The 23,495-nt window shown below is 38.3% G+C and overlaps 1 protein-coding gene across 3 annotated transcripts in view; it reads left to right on the top strand.

Annotated features, from left to right (window-relative positions):
* rybpb (RING1 and YY1 binding protein b) overlaps positions 1–23,495 on the top strand; it is a 135,173-nt gene that overhangs the window by 65,261 nt on the left and 46,417 nt on the right. The gene's annotated exons all lie outside the window — the stretch shown is intronic.

Below are 23,495 nucleotides of genomic sequence, written 5' to 3'. Positions count from 1 at the left end.
AATAAGGACATGAAAAGTACAATTGTAATGTTTGTTTTTTTTGTTTTCTTTTGGAAAATAGAGAATTAACACAAGTAAAGGGAAAGATTTGGGAAAGGGATAAAAAAATGAAAAAATTAAGTAAATAAGTACATAGGGATTGGATAATTATGTCTGCGGGCAGGAGCAAGCATGAGCAAATTAGGATATAAACACCTACAATGGTTGATACATAGGCTTATATACAACATTTTGGACCAGTGGAAATGGTCCAGAAGGGTTATATGGAAACTATTATTACCATTTTTCTTAACAACTAATTCCATTACTTAGCCTAATAGGTTAGATTTACCACAGTACATAATTATCTATTTAAATGTTTATTTTCCTTTTATATCATCTCAATGTGTACTTAAGAATGTATAAATAATTGTAGTTTTATACATATAAAAAAATGGAAAAGGTTATATGTGTGAAAAAAGTACATGATATTTGTGAATTCCTTATCCAAATAAAAATAAAATTTAAAAAAAAGAACAATTGTTTGTGTTATTAGTTTGGGTAGATTGTGTTTGTCTGTTGTGACTTCGATGAAGATCTAAAAATTGCACATTTAGATGGAGACATAACGTAAAGGTTTTTACTCATGTATATATCTGAAGGGTGTAAGTAATAAAGTCAATTCAATCAGACCACACTTAATGAGTAATGCAGAAAACCATGTAATTGCAAAGGATTCACAAACTTTTTCTTGGAACTGTATATTGATGTTGCTTTTCTATGCAGTGGTCAGTGGCTGCTAGTTGTTTCACTTTTCAAAGCCATATCACCAACATGGAATTCCCTGAAAATCTTGATTGTACAATCAGCATTGTAAAATATGTTTTAAAAACAAACCTATAAGTTTGAACTAACATATATATGGAAATGCTAGAACACAATTTCTGTAGCTCCCAATTGGTGTTGTACAAAATTGTGCACTGAAAGTGAACAAGAGTTTTCTTACAGACTGCAGTGGCATCATGCATAAATGGTGTAGACAGTGGATTCTAGTTAATTGGGACCAGTACGCTCAATTAAGCAGTTGTCCAAGTTATCCAACGTTTCATGGAAATAGTTAAAAAGCTATTAAAAAAAAACTACCGTTTAAGTGAGTAAAATATGTATTTAAATGAAATGCAGAACAAATTAGAACACTACCAGTGTTATTACATAATAGTTACTGATGGAGGAATTCATTGACTGTTCACTGCTGTGATCTTTTAATTGACTGTAAATGAACAAATTCATTGCAGACACCTAGTGCAGATAATGGATTGCCTTCATTGCAATCCTGTATTAAGTAATGTCAAAATCCAACAATTTCCCAATTCCCATATCCATTGGTTGCACTAAGGATGTTGTATTGGCAGGCAGAAATTCCAGCTGGTTGTTTCTCAACTATTCTACATTCTACATTATGGTGTGCTTCATAGTTGTCAATTATTGCAACTGGATGAGGTATGTGTGTCAGTGGATCAATGTTGGAAAAAAGCAGAAGAATTTTGCTTGGATTTCCTCTCTAGCTCCATATCTCAACTCATCAGTCATTTCTTAAAAACTTTGGAAATCATCCACATATTCTTATTAGCATAGTACTGAATTGGTAAGCTATCCATTCTCAGCCCCTTAAAGCATTGAGGTTTAACACTTCCCAATTACCAGCGATTTCTTTTTGTCAGTTCTTGACATATTTGAACACAACACAGTTATGCAATTCATTGCTTCGAACCTGATGATGTTGCATGTATGTAGCAAAGGGAGCTGTCCGACATGGAGCAATAAAAAAGACCTATTTCATCCACATTGTAAATATTATCTGCGCTAATTTTTTTGAAGCGAGTTGGGGAGATTTCCATGTTTCTGTACTTACAGCATCAGCACTACCTTTCTTGCTGTGTGCTTTCTTAAATTTAACGTGGTTCCTACATTTTAATTGAGACAACCAACCATCTGTTGCTTTAAGATCTTCATGACCCAGCTTCTTAGCTAGCTCCTCTGACTTGTTTTTCCAAGATTGGCCCACTGACATGAGCACCTCGTCCAGTTGCAATGGAAAACAATTAAATGAGGACCTCTTCAGCATCTGGATCCTTGCCTTCACACCTTTATTTCTAGATTGTTCCCTGTTGTTCATCCCATCTTGCTGATACATCATGCATGCAATTGTAGATTTTGGCACTCCAGTTATCTCTGCAGCTGATAAGTAATGCTAGACAGATAGATGTCTTTTAATTTGGTCTAGTAGGGTAATTTTATTTTTGGCCAGTGCCAGATATTTTGATGCCATTTTGGCAACTGTCTCAAAAAATCACTTGAAAGTCAAAATTAAAAAAAATCAAAATCACTGGATAACACAAGCATGTGCAGCTGTTTGCTCCTAGCACAGTATAGTGTCTAACGGCCAGATAAGTGCATGTGACTGACTGTCTCCTGTCTCAATTAACCAACATAGTGTCCCAAACAACTGAAGGAAATCTCAGCTATTTTCTCTATTAGTTTTTGGTCCTTTAGAGTTGTCACAAATATGTGGCTTAACCAATGGACAAAATAATCTACTGTATTTCTTGCTGTCTGATCAACTGTAATGCTTTCACAAGTTTCTTCTCAGATTTGACAGTGCAGTTTAAGAATGCAGGGGATTGTAGAAGCCATATTCATAAAATTATAGAAACATTCAACACAGATATAATGCTCTGATCATTAGCCTCAACTCCACTCCTTTACAATATTTTCCCTTGTGTATGGTGGTGTATCCATATCTAGGAACTGAAAAATTTCACAGGTTTACAATCTGGTGAGAAAAACTGCTCAACTCTGCATCATGGTTATCTCTATATCTGGCTATCTTCCATCCTTTTTTGGATTCAACTATTGAGGTGATGCTCTTGCATTATTTACTGTATCAAACCCCTTGGATCTCATGTTTTAATAACATCACACCTTGCTTTTCTGAATGTATTGTGTGTTTCCTTGACCTTATAAGACTGCTTCATCCCAGGAAAGCAAGTTGTTTTTTTTCTTACTTCCTCCTTTTCACCAGCAATTTCTCTTGTGTCAAAGCCATCAGAAGTGGGTTAGCAATTTGATCTCCGTTTCTGCTTGAGACTTTTCTGGAGTACTGGGTAGGATGATGCTTTAGATTGTATTGATGGCAAGTCAACATCTTGACACATTAGAACAATGCAAAAGCTGAAGAAGCAGCCTACTTGAAAGAGTCAATCTTTCTCCATCGATTCCATTTTCCAGAACCTATCTGGCTTGTGTGTGACATTCACTTTTGGATTCTCAGCAGTAAGTGTACCAACAGTTCCTATTGACAGGTATTCATTGTTTATTCCAGGAGTGAATATGTAAATAACATGCAAAACTCCATTGAGAGGTAATGGAAGATTGGATTTGTGTGTTTAAATACCAGAAATCTCAAGTCCCAGATGTGCAACTGTTACTGTCATCTGTAGAGATGATAGTTGACATCTGAGACCCTGTTGCCCATCAAGTCAGTGCTGACCATCATCCTTTCATTTGCATTAATCCCATTTATTATTCCCCTATATTCTCATCACTTGCCCCCAGATTCTTTCAATCACCTACTTGGCAGTTTGCTGTAGCTAATTAACTAGCCAGCCTGTGCATCTTTAGGATGTCGGAGAACAAACGCATGTAGGAAATACAAGTCGCCACGGGAAACATGTTCAAACTCCATCCAGGCAGCTCTTCAAGTCAGGAATAAAAATATGGTGCTGTGAGCTCTAGTACCAACAGGAACACATTGCCCTAAAAAAATACTGTACCTTTATGGCGGTTTGGATAATGGAAATTTGCTGTTGTAGTATTTGCAAATTGCAGCCAAAAATTTGCTCTTATGGAATTTGATAGAAAAATTAAATGAGCACAAAAGCAAAATGTGACACAGAACAAATTCTGTCAAATTTTGTTCTGGGTTTGCATTATGAAAAATCTCAATACAGGTAGTACCATGTGCTGAATAAGATGTAACTATAAATGCTGTTACTAAATGGAGAGGTCAGCACTTACTGATTTGAAACTTTGTTCATCCGGCCTTAAGGCTATTGGAAAGTCAGTATGGTAAAATAATTAGAGCTGTATGTTTTGATGCTGTAAAAAATATTCTTGATATAAAATGAAGGAATGTTGCAAATTAGCTATTCTTTAATTTTCTGTAGAATTTCCAATGATTTTGAATTATGAATGGTTCTTTTTCGTAGTATAGTCAGCTTCACACTTTTGGTATATCTTGTAGTGAGCAAGGTCAGTTTAAATTTTGATCTGAGAAATACTGTTCAGTAGTCCCAAATGTACTCTGTTAATTGCAGGAAGCACTAGTTAGTAGTGTGACAGATTGATGCCCCAGACTGAATTTTCCTAACTCTTTGGCAGCAGGTTTATCTTTTCAATGTGATTTGTTATATTTCTGTAGCAGATGCATGTTGATAAAACTTCATGTAACCAATTGATTGTATTTTGTGCTTGTTGGACTTGAAATATAATTTGCACTAAATTTCTAACTTTTTGACATAGACAATTATTAGTAGGTGTTAATTATGGGTGTGTAGATGTTGGAATTTAAAGCAACATAAAGCACCGGTGGAACTTACCGGAACTGGCCGCATCTTTGGAGTGAAATGGACAGTGGGCATTTTTGGTCAAGACCCATCATGTGGACAGTCCAAATGCTGCCTAACCGACTGAGTTCCTCCTGTGATTTTTGTGATAGTCAATTAAACATGTAAGTTCAATTACTTAGGGAGCACGATAACATCTCCCAGTAGGACTGATGTTGGAGATTAGAAGGATTGGAATTGTTAAATGCACGTTTGAGTGAGGTACTGAAGAATGTCATTTCTATGGGCACAAAACTCAGTGTTGCAGTGCTGCATTCATTCTGCATTAACATGTGGAAGTGAATGTTGGACAATATTAAAGCAAAATGAGGGAAGATTCGAATCTGCAGAAATGTGGTTTTTAAGAATGGTGAAAATATCATGGAAGGACAAAGTAACAAATGAGGAAGTCTTGTGAAAAGCTGGAATAAGAAGAGAGAACATTTCATCAATCAGTAAACGGTAGTTGGAATTTCTGGGATAGACACTGAGGAAAGAAGCTTGAACATCTTGCGGTGATGGGGATAAATTGATGGAAGAAAAAGTTGCAGTCGACAGTGCTTAAGTTGAGTTGCATCAAGGGGTGGACGGGCAAAAATTTTGAACTAATAAGAACTTCTCAGATTACAGACAAATGGAAGACCATGATTGGCCACATACAACATGATGATGAGTTATTACACAGTGCCTACAAAAGGAAAAAAATATTTACCCCCTTGAAGGTTTTCATGTTTTATTGTTTTTCAACATTGAATCACAGTGGATTTAATTTGGCTTTTTTCACACTCATCAACAGAAAGACTCTTTCGTGTCAGTGAAAAACAGGTGACACAAATTAATTGCAAATATAAAGCAATAATTGATTGCCAAGTATTCGCCCCCTTCAAGTCAGTATTTAGTAGGTGCATCTTTGACAGCAATTACAGCCTTGAGTCTGTGTGGATAGGTTTCTATCAGCTTTGCACATTTGGGAACTGCAATTCCCTCCCCCCCCCCCCCATACTTCTTTACAAAACTGCTGTAGCTCTCGTCAGATTGCATGGGGATTATGAGTGAACAGCCCTTTTCAAATCCAGCCACAAATTCTCAATTGGATTGAGGTCTGGACTCTGACTTGGCCACTCCAGGACATGAACTTTGTTTTTAATCCATTCCTGTGTAGCTTTGGCTTTGTGTTTGGGGTCATTGTCTTACTGGAAAACAAATCTTCCAAGTTGCAGTTCTCTTGCAGACTGCATCAGGTTTTCTCCAGGATTTCACTATTTTGCTGCATTCATTTTATCCTCTACCTTCATAAGCCTTCCAGGGCCTGCAACAGTGAAGCATCCCCACAGCACGATGCAGCCACCATTATTCTTCATGGTAAGGATTGTGTGTTTTTGATGTGCAGTGTTTGGTTTATGCCAAACATACTGTTTAGTCTGATGGTCAAAAAGCTCAAATTTGGTTGCATCAGACCGTAGAACCAAAATTCTTCCAGCTGACTAAAGAGCCTCCCATATGCCTTCTGGCAAACTCTAGCCGAGATTTCATGTGAGTTTTCTTTCAACAGGTGCTTTCTCTTTACCACTGTCCCTTTAAGCTGTGACTGGTGGAAGTACCCAGGCAGCAATTGTTGTATGCTCAGTCTTTCCCATCTCAGCCACTGGAGCTTGTAACTCCCCCAGAGATGTCATAGGTCTCTTGGTGGCCTCCCTCACTAGTCCCCTTCTTGAACAGTCGCTCAGTTTTTGAAGACAACCTACTCTAGGCCGATTTACAGCTGTGCCATATTCTTTCCATTTCTTGATGATTGACTTACCTGTTCTCCAAGGAATATTCAGTGACTTGGAAAGTTTCTTGTATAGTCATAGTCATGCTTTATTGATCCTGGGGAGAAATTGGTTTTCGTTACGGTTGCGCCATAAATAATTAAATAGTAATAAAACCATAAATAATTAAATAGTAATATGTAAATTATGCCAGGAAATAAGTCCAGGACCAGCCTATTGGCTCAAGGTGTCTGACCCTCCAAGGGAGGAGTTGTAAAGTTTGATGGCCACAGACAGGAATGAATTCCTATGACGCTCTGTGTTGCATCTCGGTGGAATGAATCTCTGGCTGATTGTACTCCTGTGCCCAACCAGTACATTATGTAGTGGATGGGAGACATTGTCCAAGATGGCATGCAACTTGGACAGCATCCTCTTTTCAGACACCACCATCAGAGAGTCTCCTGACTCCATCTGCTGACTCTTTTGCTTTTCAATAACCTTTTCCAGGAGTTGCTTAGGAGTTCTTTTGTCATCTTGGTGTAGTTTTTGCCAGGACTCACCAGCAGTTGGACCTTCCAGATACAAATGTATCTGGATACAATCAACTGAAACATATTGACTGCACACAGTGATTTCCATTTAACTAATTATGTGACATCTAAACCCAGTTGGCTGCACCAGTGATAATTTGGTGTGTCATTTTAAAGGGGATGAATATTTATGCATTTAATTATTTTGTGTTTTATATTTGTAATTAATTTAGATCACTTTGTCGATATCTGTTTTCACTTTGACATGAAAGTCTTTTTTTCTGTTAATCTGTGTCCAAAAAAAAGCTGAATTATACCCATCGTATCCACTGTGATTCGATGTTGTAAACCAATAAAACATGAAAACTTCTGGGGGGTGGGGATGGGGAAGAGATGAATACTTTTTATTGGCATTGTTTATGTGTGATCCATCTTGAGTACAATATTTTATCAACTATTTGAATACTTTGTCAATATATTTCATATTGTAGCTACCTAAAACTAATCGAGGTATTGGTTTTGGATTAAACCAAGTGTTAAACGTACCTTAAAAAAAAATTCTAAATGGTATACTGCTGGTTTCCTGTATTCATATGTCATGATAAAAGGGAAATAGTGACAAATAGTATGCAAGGAAAAATTAAATCTGTGAAACAATATTTTACTGGGTTATGAAAGTGTAGACTTTGATAGTTGTATCTTTCAAAATAGCTAATGCAATGACAGGTGCGCCACAAAGCTGTGTGTTTAGCCCACTGATCTACTCACTCTTACACTTATGACTGTGTGGCTAAGCACAGCTTCGATGCAATATTTAAGTTTGCTGACGACTCCACCGTCATAGGCTGAATCGAGAGTGGTGACAAATCAGCATATAGGAGGGAGATTGAAAATCAGGCTGAGTGGTGCAACACCACCACCCTCCTACTCAATGTCAGCAAGACTAAGAAGCTGATTAATGACTTCAGCAGGAGGAAGCTGGAGGTCCATGAGCCATTCCAAAGTTCAAAGTAAATTTTATTATCAGTGGCTATATCATGACATTCAACGTTGAGTTTCCTTTTCCTGCGGCATACTTGGATGGATCAAATCTTGCCCCAAGTTTAGGTGAATGGGCTCCAAAACAACTTTGCTTCAATTTTTCTCCATTGTGCTTGCTCCAACTTCATCTCCAAGCTCCAACTTCTCCATTTCTCCTCAACTTCTCCTGGAACATGCCTTGACGTTGCTCTGGATCGATCTTGTACCCGCACGTCTCTACCCTCGGATCAGCCTCACCTTTACTCACTTCTTCACTGTTTGCGGTTTTAGTCAAGCTTCTTGCTTTGAAAACCATCAGTAAGCCGTCACTTACCTTCTATAGTGCCATCTTAAACTGGAAGATCAACCAGAAGACAACTATGCAAATATAAGTAAATAGCAATAAATAAGTAGAACATGAGATAATGAGATAGTCCTTAAAGTGAGATCATTGGTTGTGGGAACATCTCAATGGATGGGCAGGTGAATGTAGTCATCCCTTTGTGTTCAAAAGCCTGTTGTTCCTGAACCTGGTGGTGTGAGTCCTGAGGCTCTTGTGTCTTCTTTCTATCTGTTGGAATGGACCTCTAGTTTCATTCTTCTGAAGTCTACAATCAATTCCTTGGTCTTGAACCAAAAGAGGGAATGATACTTCACTTCACTTTCCCCATCACTGAAATATTCCTACAAACTATGAACTTATTTTCAAGGATTTTTCAACTATTGCTCTCAATATTTATTGCTTATTTATTATTTCTTTATTAGCACAGTTCATTGTCTAGTTGTACACCCAGCTGGTGTGGTCTTTCATTGATTCTACTATGGTTATTGGATTTATAGAGTATGCCCACAAGAAAATAAATCTCAAGGTTGTATATGGTGATCGATCTGTACTTTGATAATAAATTTACTTTGAGCAAGACGTAGTGATGACATACTTCCTAGTTTATATTTAGTATGAACATGGCTGATTATTTTTTTAGAATTTTGTAATATTTTTGTATTTAAGTTTAAATCTATTTAAATCAAATTAGTTTCATTTTCAGCCCAACATACCAATGAAATTCCATACATGGACATTAAAGCTCCAGTTATGTAGTACAACAGGTACTCAGACTTATTGTAAAAGTGCACAAATATCTATTAAGTTTGGACTCTGTTTCTCAGTCCTTCCAGCAGAACCTTACTCTGCCTACACCTAATTTCTACTTGGATTATAACTGGATCCTTTCCCTGTATCTTATCATTTTTTTGTAGTGAAGTGATTAACATCTGCTAATCAGTTGCAGATTCTGCATCAGCTCATTTAAAAAAAACAGTGGGTTAGAACCATTTACATTATTCTTGCCCCTTATGATTTCATCTGCCTGTGAGGTTACCCTTTGGCTTCCTATGCAAGCATGTAGATTCATAGGTCTGTTATGGGGAGTATGAGTACAAGAATATGAATACAGTTGCAGAGTTCTGATGCTCATGTGGGTCTTCCCAAATTGGCATTGACAGCATTACCATGCTCCTAATCCTGGAATACAATTTAATATTCTAATGATTTCAGCTTTACTGGATTTTCAAGACGAGTAATCAATTGGTGCTAGACACATTGAGGAGCTGGAATTGAAAGGTGTAGAAATTACTGAACAGTACGTGTGTGTGTGTGTATATATATATATATATATATATATATATATATATATACACACACACACACACACACACACACTCCCTCCCTCCTCCCCCCCCCCCGGTTAGGTATAGTTCAGTTCTGCTTGTACACTTTGACTTTCTCCATATCCCAAAGAGGTATTGATTGGTAGGTTAATTGTTCACTCAATTGTCCCTGTGGGTAGGTAAATGGTAGAATCTGGAGTGGATTTGATGGGAGCATGGGGGGTGGGGGGGGGGTGTAATTAAATGCTTCATATTCATTGCGGAAGAGCCAGTTTGCAATTTGTATGACTCTGTGACCTAAGACTTGTATGTATTAACAAATGAAGATTAATAGAGAATTGCAGAAAAATATACTATATTATTGTCAATCATATTAGACTGGTAAGATTCAAGTGCAGCTTTTGCAGACAGGTCTTGTAGAAAATCTTGCTATAAGCAAGTTGAGAGAGAGAGAATATATCAAAGACCTTAGCACCTATCAAATCCTTTCTGAGGAGAAAATTCAAACTTTGGCAGTCTATCAGCATAAGTGTAAGCCCTCGTGGATACTTGGTGTAATCCTTTGTCTTTGTCAATTGGGAATTGCAGGCTTTTCTCCACCTGTAGCTGTCTCATGTATCCTTAATGCAACCTCTTGCCTTCTTTTTTAAAGCTTTCCCTAAGAAGAATAGTGCTTCTGTTAATTGACTATGGAATATAATCTCCGTTGATCCATTCTGCCACATATGACAATGATATAAAACTTCTCAGTTAGTGGTGAAGCACATTGACAATCTCGGTTCTTCTGAGGGCTATGCACCAAACATGGAGAACTTAAACTTAAGTAAGTAGTCCATACTGGAGCAAAATGTGGACTTTTATCACCAAGTTCAGTGGCAGTGGACCATCTTCCTGCATCTTAACAGTCACACTGGGTAATATGGGTGTTGAACCTCTGCCAGAATAGAGGTGTGTGGTTTCAGTGACTCCATTCATTTTGATATTTGAAATGGCTGTCAGCAAGGGGCAATATTACAGGTTATGATTTTAAAATTATTTAACAGCTTAATTATTTGATTATTTTGGCATTTTCTAGTGTTTTTATTTTTTTCTTTGGTGCGATTTTAAAATTGTAGTTTAGATTGATTTGATTGTCACTGACACGTTTAAAGTTCTGACAGCTGATGTTGAGAGGGGTAAAGGTTAGCTGAGTTTTACAGATTCAGTCACTGCTTCAGGGATTTGACAGATGTGTGCAACGTGATCTGCTATAGAAGTCCACTGCCAGCAAATAGCAGCCACGTTGGCACCTTTTATTATTTGGGCGGTGCTGCAAGTAAGTGAATATTTTGAACTCATGAGTATTAATGACTTGCTACCTAGTAAGGACTGGACAGAACTGTATAATGGGACTTCTATTATATGTCTCAGTTATGAGGTTTGGTACAAACACCCTCGTGGTTTTGTTTTTGAAAGTCTTAATTCAAACTGCCTGTCACACTAATGTGAAATTGAGCCAATTTAATCATTCACTGGAATATATTACAGATATTTTTCTGCTTTGAATTTCACCTGTTGTTTTCTTGAAGTGAATTACAGACTTTCTCAATGTTTCACTTCAGTGTTTGCAAATTTCAAATTTTGTTTCATGTCATCAGTTACATTCTATTTTGAAACATGGTGATTCTCATATTGAAACCTGTACACTTCTCTCCAGTGTATTTAAGAAAAACTTTCATCACGGTTCGTGTTTTCTATCTTTAGCCAGATTGTCCATAGTACTGTTTCTTGTTTATCCCATTGTACTTTGTTAACAAGCTTACTTGAGGACTTTTAAGTGTCTTTTGAATATCTAAATGTACATGATAAATGGCAATCTCTTCAATAAGGTACAGCAAGCTAGCCATATGCCATTAACAAATCCATGCTCTTAGCCAATTATTAATCTGTACTTGGCCAAGAACCTTAACTTTCTCATGAATTATTATCCAGTGGAAATCTTTTCAGAGCTAAACTGATCTGTCAGTCAACTGTCAAGTTAATCCTTTTCCTGAGTTTATTAAAGGGGTGTAAAATCTGGTTTTGTCCTTTTCTTTAAAGGGTGGAAGGTTGTAAGTACTTTGAGTTTTTACCCTTTAGCCTCAGTTACTGATCAGTTGATTGAAGTATTTTGGGTCCTGCACCATTTTTAAATACTTTTTCTTTACATTATCTTAAACTATAATGTGACCATCTCCTTGTTTCCCTTAACTAGTGGAAAGCTTTCAATGGTGACTAAAGAATATTCTCAATTAAATTCAAGTATCCCTTCCTTTTATCTTTGTGGTGGAATTCTTGATCTGAGACAATAACCCTTTACCAATCTCCCACCATTCAGTTTCTCATGTTCTTACTTTGCTGCATTGTTCTGGGTTCTCCCACAAGAACTGATGTAACCACCCTGTCTGTCATGACTCTTGAGGACCATGGAAGTTACAATCAAGATCCTTTCTCTCAGTTATATTGGTTACGATTATCCACCCATCCAACATTCCTCAAAAGGCAACCTCCTATTCAAGACATCAATTTCGCTCCCCCCCCCCCCCATTGTATGCCATTTGCCAGTCCTCGTTCTCTTGAGAACTGCGGTAGTGAATGTTGTTGGACAAAATTTGACACAGCAGAACGGGAGCTATTACTTTATGTTGGTTGAAAACTTGGAAGATTTTGCAATTTGAGAGACTATGGTTTAGAGCAATTGAGCTGTGACCTTAGATAATTGAAGACATAGGTGTCAATGGATATGGTGTTATTTCCAAAAGAGGATGAGCTACATGGCTGCAAATATTCTGACTAAGCAATAGCAACTGTTAATCCCTTTGAAAGAATTCAGCTTTTTTCCCCCAAGAGCTTTATTTAGAGGAATAATTCTTATCGTGCCAGTACTTAGAACAAATTTCAAATTTTACCTTCTTGCCATGAATTTGAGATTATGATAATCCAGTGAGCAACATAAAATACCATTGAATTGACTTCATTACTCACATCCTTCATATACATGAGTAAAAATCTTTACGTTATATCTCCATCTAAATGTGCAATTTATAGTAATTTGTAATAGTATGCACAACAGGATAGTCAATATAACATAGAAATACAGTTGTATCAGAATGAATTAAGCAGTCTGATGGAAGAAGCTGTCTCGGAGCCTGTTGGTCCTTGCTTTTATGCTGCGATACCGTTTCCCGGATGATAGACACTGGAACAGTTTGTAGTTGGGGTGATTCAGGTCCCCAATGATCCTTTGGGCCCTTTTTACCCACCTGTTTTTGTAAATATCCTGAATAGTGGGAAGTTCACATCTACAGATGTGCTGGGCTCTCCGCACCACTCTTTGCAGAATCCTGCGATTGAGGGGAAATATAGTTTGCATACCAGGCGGTGATGCAGCCAGTCAGGATGTTCTCAATTGTTTCCCCAGAAGAAAGTTCTTTGAATTTGGGGGCCCATACCAAACTTTATCTGTCTGAGGTGAAAAAGGCACTTGTGTGCTTTTTTTTTACCACACAGCCCTTATATACAGACCACATGAGATCCTCGGTGATGTTTATACCGAAACACTTAAAGTTGTTCACCCTCTCAACCCTAGATCCATTGATGCCAATAGGGGTTAGCCTGTCTCCATTCCTCCTGTAGTCCATGACCAGCTCGTTTGTTTTTTGCAACATTGAGGAGAGGCTGTTTCCTTGATACCACTGTGTCAGGGTGATGACTTTTTTTCTGTAGGCTGCCAGAGGTCTGTGAGTGGAGTGAAGGTCTAGAAATCTGCAAATCATTTAAACACAATTAATCGGGGAGGACCTAGATTCCACATGGACAGGCTACTTTGCTGTTTGGACTTGTGGCAACAGGATTGTTAATGCTCGCTGCAATGCATTCAAATGTTTGTGCTCTATAAGCAAATTGGCATAAAGTAAAAATTGAAAGTTTGACTTTTAAATGACTCAAATTCATGATGGTAGCTGCATAAATTCCTTGCCGTCAGAATGTGTGAAAGAGATTGCTGCACGAGTGGCAGTGAGGATGCTCTATGAAGCAAATTTAAGGAGCTACAATGTAGAAATTTTAAGTGAAGAGATTAGGTGCTATAAGAGTCCTGTATTTAATGACTTTTCTCAAGATTTGTGTAATGAGTTATAATTATCCATTAATGTACATTCCTATGTAAATATCTCAGTTATCAGGTGCTATGTGGCACAGTAATCATGTGCTTCAACATTCTGTTGTAATGATTAGTGACATTGCACATCAGTTGTCAGTTGGTTTCTAACTCAGTTTTGACATAATTTGAATTCTGATCGATCACTATTGCAGTACTTTTTTATACTGTGTGATGATTTTATTAAATAGTGAAGGCTTAAGTATAGAATAAAGTGAAACCTTATTTCAAAGAAATCCTAATTTTGTAAAGCTGAGGAAATACAATGTCCCATGTATTTGTGTTAACCTGGAGAAAAAGAATTAGTTACATTTTTACTCTTCATTGGAATTTAAAAGAGAACAGCGCAGAACAGTCCTTCAGCCAACTGTGTCAACTATGATGCTAATTTAAGCTGCACGTGGTCTATATCTCTTAATTCTCAGTCTTTGTCTAAATGTCTCTTAAATGTTGCTATTGAATAATATAATTCATATAATATTCATTTAAAGCTTTTTATTGGATTATGATGTCTATTTGATGAGCTTAGTATAGTCAAAAATGTTTGTTTTTTGAAGAAATGATGGATGATCATTTAAGAGCTATGCTTTTTATTAAAATGCTGCCTATCATGGGTGAGGGGTGGGTCTTTATTTTAAACATTCAGACAAAGGAATGTAAATTATTTTGCATAAGAATAGAGGTAGATCTTTTCTGAGAATGAGAAATCACATGAGGTTGTACTCTGGTATCAATTGATGCTCCATTGTTCAAATAACATGTTACTAGCTTATGGTGTATGGAACTCTTTTGCAGCTCAAGGACCAGATAATACATTTAAAGTCAACCTGAGAAATATAGGGCAAATGTAAAGAAAAGTTTTTGTACAGTATTTCAGATCTGGAATGCTGTGCAGATCTGAAATGAGCATACTTTCTAAAAGAAATTAGGCAAGCACCAAAGCGAGACTGCACCATGGGGATGAACTTGCTGAGCTGAATGGCTTCTTTCTGTGTTATATGATTCTACAGTTCTAAGACATTTGCATTATATTGTACTTTGAACCTTCCAAAGTCAATTGTTAATTTTAAATCTGAGGTTGATTCTAATTAACCAAAGATATTGATAGGGTGCACATTAAAGGGGGAGACACCATCAAATTTGTATGTGTTCTGCAGTTCAAGTTCAACTTTTTGGATGTTTGGCTTCCAGGTGCATAATAATGTAAAGGCAAGAAATATTTTGACAGTATTTTCATCTTTTTCAACTGTGCTATCTAATATATTCTGAATTGCTGTCAATATTCATTTTAGCTTGAATGTGCTACAGCATCCAGTAGAGGGCTAACTGTGCACATTAAACCATTCTGGAGATGGTGGAAAAATTAGTCAACTAGTACTATGACCAAAATATTCCACGTTGCCCTTGGCTGCAGAGAATAAGCCTGATAGCATTTTGCCCCCACTTGGGTGGAAAACTAAAATTTTGGAAACCAAACTTCCGAGGAAATATTTGTAATACTGGTTTTTAAATTTCATCTTTAGCAGTGCATTTTGTAGGAGCAATAACATCTTGGAGAATACTGACATATTGTATTTAAACGTAGTTTGTATGTGTTACTGATCTTCATGTTTTACTGATTTTTTTTCAATTATGGAAGTTTTGCCAAAATTGGTATAACCATTTGGTGTAACTCACTTTAATCTAGAGATTTGTTGAGAAGTTGTTGAAGAAATGGAATATATTAAAATACATTTGACTTTTGGCAGGAATGGGCCAGTTTGCTAATAAATGATTTGTGTTTTTGAAATTCACAATGACTGAGTCATAGAGTTTTAGAGTACTGCAGCATGGAAACAGGTCTCTGGCCCAACTTGTCCATGCTGACCAAGTTGTCATATTCCAGTAACCCTTTCCTATGTATATATTTGTCTGAATGTCTTTTAATGTTGGTGTACTTGCCTCAACCACTTCCATATACACACTACATTCTGTATGATGAAGCTGACCACTCGACCTACCCCTCCCTCTAAACTTAAGTACACCAATTTTTGATTCTCTTCCCTTGGGTTGGAAGACCTTGTATTCTCTCTGCCCATGTCTCTCATGATTTCTATGTCACCTATCAGTTTGCTATGGTCCAAAGAATAAAGTCCTAGCCTGTCCAACCACTCTCCATAAATCAGGCCCTTGAGCCCTGGCAATATTCTCAAACTTTCTTTGCACTCTTTCCAGCATTAATTTTCTTACAAGCAGCATAACCAAGACTATTCATGATACTCCAGGCGTGACCGCACCATCATCTTGCACAGTAGCAACATAACATTCCCGATCCTGAACTCAGTGCAATGACTGATGAAGGCCAACATGCCAAATGCTGCCTTCACCTGTTAGCAAATTAGCGCTTTCTATTCAAAAAAAATCATTGCAGCACGATGAACAAGCATTTTCTGTGCTTTTTTTCTGCCTTTTTTTTTAAAAAAAGCACTATTTAAAATTTCCTTTTCTCCCCTCAGATTAGTAAAATGGAATTTAGAGTATTGAAAATTTATTACAGTTGTGCCTGCCATTGAGCTAAACTGTCCTGGGTGATTGCACTGTCTAAATTCTAGTCATATCCAGTGTGTACGTTACAGGTAATTAGATATAAATGACCATATTTTTGCTAGTAGAAAGAGCACGTCTCCCAGTGCAAATTTTTTAACAGTCCAATTGTATTTACAAATGAGGATTGGTTTATTTAATTATCAGTTGTAGTAACGCTACTAAGCCCATTTGTGAAGCTGCTGCTTGCTGTGTTAAGTCCCTGATTTTATATATTCACCATAAGGATTTGTTTTGTTATGGATGATAGTTTGAATGTTTTATTCATGCCTTAGTGTTTATCCCATTTGGATTAATTTAGGGAGGAGAGAAAGAAATGTGCAACTTTTTAAAAAATGTGTTATAAGAAATGTGAATTATTTATGTGAATTCTGCTGCCCCCCTCACTGGACCCCTGCAGTTCGCGTACTGTCCCAACCGTTCAACAGATGACGCCATTGACATCACCCTCCATCTGGACAAAAAAGGCACGTACGTTCGAATGCTGTTCATAGACTTCAGTTCAACATTCAACACAATCATTCCTCAGAAACTGACTGGAAAGCTGAGCCTACTGGGCCTGAACACCTCCCTCTGCAACTGGATCCTAGACTTCCTGAGTGGGAGACCTCAGTCAGTCCGGATTGGAAGCAGCATCTCCAACACCATCATATTGAGCACAGGCCCCCCCGCCCCCCCCAGGGCAGTGTACTCAGTCCACTGCTGTACACTCTGCTGACCCACCACTGTGCTGCAACACACAGCTCGAACCACATCATCAAGTTCGGCGATGACATGACCGTGGTGGATCTCATCAGCAAGAACGATGAGTCAGCATACAGAGAGGAGGTGCAGTGGCTAACAGACTGGTGCAGAGCCAACAACCTGGCTCTGAATGTGAACAAAACAAGAGAGATGATTGTTGACTTCAGGAGGACTCGGAGTGGCCACTCTCCGCTGAACATCGACTCTTTTGTAGGGATCGTTAAGAGCACCAAATTTCTTAGTGTTCACCTGACGGAGAATCTCACCTGGTCCCTCAACACCAGCCCAGCAGCGCCTCTACTTTCTGTGAAGGCTGAGAAAAGTCCATCACCCCCCCCCCCCCCTATCCTCGCCACATTCTACAGAGGTTGTATTGAGAGCATCCTGAGCAGCTGCATCACTGCCTGGTTCGGATTGCAAGACCCTGCAGCGGATAGTGAGGTCAGCTGAGAAGATCATCGGGGTCTCTCTTCCCGCCATTACAGGCATTAACAACACACGCTGCATCCGTAAAGCGAACAGCATTATGAAGGACCCCACACACCCCTCATACAAACTCTTCTCTATCCTGCCATCTGGTAAAAGTCACCAAAGCATTCAGGCTCTCACGACCAGACTATGTAGCAGTTTCTTTCCCTAAGTTATCAGACTCCTCAATGCCCAGAGCCTGGACTGACACCAACCTACTGTCCTCTACTGTGCCTATTGTCTTGTTTATTATTTATTGTAATGCCTGCACTGTTTTGTGCACTTTATGCAGTCCTGGGTAGGTCTGTAGTCTAGTGTAGTTTTTGTGTTGTTTTACGTAGTTCAGTGTAGTTTTTGTATTGTTTCATGTAGCACCATGGTCCTGAAAAATGTTGTCTCGTTTTTACTGTGTACTGTACCAGCAGTAATGGTCGAAATGACAATAACAAGTGACTTGACTTGAAAGTAATTGAATAGTGCATCATGTGATGAACATGTGAGAATGCATTTCGCCAAGTGTACGTTTCTGAAAGACTGAATTATTTTGCATTTTCAATTTATAATCATTCATTGGTCAGAAACAAAACAACTATTCTTGTAACTGAAATCTTAACCTTTTTTAAAATAACTATCCTGGAGAACACTTCCTTGTAGCCACCATTTGAGGTCTAGTGACACACTCATTTCTCCCTACACAATTAGTTCTATTAATTGTTCCTGGTAATATGACATAAACTTTCCATCTTTTTTGTTGGGGAAATGTCTTGACTGATGGGCTTTTATGAAATACCCAAATAATTTTAGAAGGTGCACACTTTTAACCAGAGATATTATGTGAAACAGTCCATTGGGTTCGTATCCAAGCCTAAAAAGATTCTATTTTAATCACCCCCACTTTTCAGTTGTTTTGCCTTGGTTAAATGCAAGTTCAGGCCTTTTTAAATTACTCATCCAGTTACCTTTTTAAATATGAAGATGATTTGTCTTGTAGCTGTTTCAAGTAATGAGTTCTAGGACCCTACAACTGAGTGACAATGCATTTCCTTCAACTACCCTGTAATGCTTCGATGACTTAATTCAAATCTATGTTCCTCGATTATCAACCTCTTTCAAGGGAAACATGTCTTTCTAGTTCATATATTTTTATACCTAGATTAAATCTCCTATGGCGTTCTGTGTTCCAAAGTGAACAACCCAATCTAGACTTTCTCCTCCATAGCTGTAATTCTTCAGCCCTGTAAATATCCTCATAAATCTCCCTATAAATCTCCCTCACTTCTCATGTCGTGTATTCTTCTGGAACCTGGTGATAAGAACTGTATGAAGTACTCTAGGAATGACTGTTCTAAAAAGAACTCCCAGTTTTTTGTATTCTGATCCTCCAGTTATTCAAAGCAAAGGACTGATTTATAGTTCTGCTACTTTCAAGGATTTGTAGATACATGTCCAAATCTCATTTTCCAAGATTTTGCATTTGCAGGTGGGGATTTGATTTGACATCTATATATTTCTAGACAACGGGGTACCCGTTGGGGCACCCTTTGAGAGAAGGGTAGTGCAGTCTGATGTGACCAGAGTGAACATTAAATTTTCCTGAATGCTATTGCTATCTCTTTGATTTGGAAATTAAAGAAGAAAATCTCAGCTTATTAAAGAAGAAAGGTGCATGGCAAGACAAATATGTGACCAGAATGAACATTAAATATCCATGAAGTAAATTTGAAGGAATCGGGCTTGCTGGGTCGGGTCTGGAATTAAATGTCCAATGTAATGATGGATTTGGCCTTGAATAATCACAGAAGGATTCCATCAATTCCTAGTTGGAATGACTTCTTTGGCACAAAGGATGTCATTTGGAAGAGGCAATTATATTGTCTGATGTTCTTCCTGAACTCATTTGCAATAGGTTCATCATTGCTGTATAAATTGAGGAGTTCATTAGGTAGAGGCTACAAATTGCCTATCCTGACCTTTCCCTTCATACAGCAGAAATATGACGGCATGCAAGTCGTGCATTTTGCCTTGCTCTTTCTCTGTCGAGGTACTGTCATCGAAAGCAGTCGTTGTCGTCTTCAGCAACTCTCGCAATAATTACTCATATATGCCGCATATTCTCGAGTTGATCTTTCCTTTTCTCCTCTGCCTCTCTCCTCCTCCTCTGCCTGTTTTTGTCATTCTGGAGATGCTCAGTCCTTTCATCCTTTGTCTCTTCATCTCTTCTACCATTTGTTCTTTCTCTCTGATCCTGGAGTCATGCGGCCCTGGCCTGATCGGATTCTTGTTCTCTCCTCCGTCTGTGCCTGTTGTTGTCATTTTGGAGACCTGCATGCCTGTCCTCCTGTGTCTCATCTTTTTTGTCCTGACTGTTTGATCCTGGAGTCGTGCAGCCCTGGCCTCATCCGATTGTTGTTTTCTCCCTCTCCTTGCCGCTTCCCGATGACGTTTGGCATCATCTCTTGACCATAATGTCCCCCTTCTCTTTCCACGCGGCATAATTAGGCTATCCATATATTTTTACCCTAATGCTTGATAGAAGATAGGAAGCAGTAACACCAAAGCCTCTAAGCTGCTGAGGCTGGCCGTGCGCATGCGTCGTGGTGTGGTGTTGCGGTCTCCATGGAAGGTGGAGCTGGCTCTACGAGCATTGTGAGGCGCTGCTGAGGCTGGCCATGCGCATGCGTTGGGCTGTGGCATCCCGATTTCCATGATGGCTGATCGGGTCTCGGGTGAAAGGCAGCCTGTTGATTTTTGGCGGATGACCAATTTTATACGAATATATAACCCTGAACTTTGCCTGCATTCTGTAAGTTAGTGCATTTTAATTCTATTTAGCCAAAAAAAAAGTGCCGCTGTAATGCACCATTTGTGCTAATTGGAGGTCACAGACAGAGTATGAGAGTTTTAGTAGTATGTAGATGTGACCACATTGTCCATATCCTCTTTGGACTGCTCAAATGTTTTGAAGCCTGTGAGGCCCAGTGACTCTAGCATTTGTTCTTTCAATGAACTTATTTCAGACAATGTCATTGTATCAACATTGATGAGTTGTATTTCTTGCATATTGCTAGGAAATTGGGAAAATTGTGAGCATTCCGATAGAAAAATGTGGATGTGCTAGTTCATGTTTTCGCGCTTATAGTCTTTCAAAAATGTATTTGTTCAGAAAAATATCATAGCTATAAAGCGTCTCTGTACTAGATTCATCCATTTTTGGTTTGTATTTTGTTCATATGTTTAAATAATTGCCAAGGGTTTTAGAGTAGACATTGTTAAACATTCAATCAAGTCCTTCAGTGATGTTATCTTGACAAAGTCCCATGATATATAAACAAAACATGAATAATATTTTGTCTACAGGGGCCAAGAACTTGATTTGAAGCTTTATGTTCCTTAGTGCTGTTATGATAATGTTTGCAAGGATGTAGTTATTAAATGTTGACATTTATCAGCCTGTATTGTATGAATAGGTTGTCGGGAATTGAAGAATCCCAGTGATCATCTGGTATGCTGACACATGTTGCATAGTTGATCTTTGTTGAACTTGGAAGAAAAATGTCACTACCTTTTTTTTTAACTTGCTTTGCATTTCCAACAGTCGATACAGAATTCTCAGCTATTTGTATTTCAGGATTTTATGAAAAGATGGCCTGCATTTACAGTACTTTTCACAATCTTAACTGGATATTGCAAAGGTATGAAGTACAGTATAGCCATAAAGTTGAGTCATTCTGAATACTTGTCCCATGATACAATATTTTGACCAAAGGGTACATATGGATCAGAACATAACCAATGGTTCCTGTGCATTTCTTAATGGAGAGAAGGGGTCATTAATGCCAACTCGGGAGAGCAACTGGGACCATGATATCATCGTCAACTGTAAGGCTGTACTGCCTCACAGTTCAGCATTTCTTTGATCCCACTATTTGATCTACAGCCTTTCTGGCCTGGGAATGACTGGTATCATCTCATCATTATCTGACTGTAGGGCGAAAAACAGTAACCTACTCCAGTAATGTGTAGTAGAATGTAAGTTATATGTGTAAAAGCAATAGGTAGGGAATTAATTATGTACTAGCTAATGTAGCTGGTTATGACTACTTGGTAAGGTCCAGAGTTTTTTTTAATACTCCTAGAAAGGAGCTCTTGAGTACAAATTTAACTCTGTATGAACTTCAAAAGTGGCCAGTTTCTTAATATTTTGAAGCATAGTTTATTTTCCTCAAAGGTGTCCAGGAAAATAGTACTATATTTCACCTAATTAGAGCTGTTCATGTTCCAAGCATAAATTATTGTACAGTAATCTGAATATATGGTTGTTTGGAAATCCTGGAGTTTCTGCATCTAGCTCTCTTATTGTTACCTATAATACTAAGTGCGCAGGCTGGATGTCTGGTTGTAGCTGAGACTGGAGTGTAGGTCAAGATTAGGAGTATTGCACTTTTCAATTTCTCAAATTCAAACATACCAATAAACTTATCTGATAAACTGAAAAATACAAGATGTCTCCACCACTCTGGGGTAGATAATTCCATAGATTCATTACTCTCAAAGACAAAATTTCCACAAACATGACCCACCTCTTAAGTTGAAACTAAGTCCTGTTATTCTAAACACTCCCTATAATGGAAACAACTTGACATGTCATTATTCACATACTTCATGTATGTTTCCATTAAGACCACCTCTGTAAAGAATATGGACCCATCCTGTTTAGCTATTCTCGATAGAGTAATCCCTCATCTTGAGAATCAGCTACATCTTCTGAATATTTTCCAACATTTCATTTTTGCATCTAAATTTTCATCTTGCACATAACTGACTGCACACCTCATCCCTATTTGAAGTCAGTCCCCTTGTTTTGAATAACATATTGGAGAAGCAGCTTTCAATACCACAATTTTCTATGAGATTCCAAAGATAAAGAGCTGAAGCACTCCAGATACTCAATGGCATCACCATCTCTGAATCCCCCACTATCAACATCCTGGGGGGATGGGGGGGGTTACCATTGATAGGAAACGGAACTGGTCTAGCTATATAAACACTGTGCCTACCAGAGCGGGTCAGAGGTTAGGAATCCTGCGGTGTTTAACTCTCCTCCTGACTCCCCAAATCCTGCTCGCCATGTAAAAGGCTCAGGTGAGGAGTGTAATGGAATACTCAGCTCTCTCCTGGATGAGTGCAGCTCCATCAACACTCAAGAAGCTGGACACCATCCAGTAAGATGCAGCCAACTTGATTTGTACCCCTTCCACAAGCATCCAAATCCCTCCGCCACTGAGCAGTTGCAGCAGTGTGTACTATCTACAAGATGAACTGCAACAAAACACCAAAGTTCCTAAGGCAGCCCCTTCCAGACCCATGACCGCTACCATCTGGAAGGACGACAACAGCGGAAACCTGGGAACACCACCACTTGGAAATCCTCTTCCAAGTCTCTCACCATTCTGACTTGGAAACATATCGCCATTCCTTATTGTCACTGGGTCAAAATCATGGAATTCCCCCTCTAACAGCACTGTGCGTGTACTTACACCTTGAGAACTGCAGCGATTGAAGAAGGCATCTTCTCAAGGGCAACTAAGGCTGAGCATTAAACGCTGACTTAGTTGGTGTTGCCTACATCCCATAAATAAGTAAAAGATAAAACTTCGCTAAAGTGGAAAATCAAAATCAGGAGGCTAGATGAGATGTTAAACCAAGTCCCATGTTCTCACTGAGTCATCCTAATTTTTCAGTGACACTGAAAGTGCTGTATATAATTCCATAATCCTTTCACATTTTTACTTTGATTTTCTGGCAAAGTTTCCTTAGTTCTGTATTTTCCCTTTGTTTTCTATAGCTTCCTGTAGTAATTTAGAATTGCATCGCCAAAGAATGGCAGTTAATTTTTAAGACTCATTTC

This window comes from Mobula birostris, chromosome 16 (genome assembly GCF_030028105.1).
Source record: "Mobula birostris isolate sMobBir1 chromosome 16, sMobBir1.hap1, whole genome shotgun sequence".
Taxonomy (NCBI): Eukaryota; Metazoa; Chordata; class Chondrichthyes; order Myliobatiformes; family Myliobatidae; genus Mobula; species Mobula birostris.
This window is presented reverse-complemented; position numbering and strand designations above follow the sequence as displayed.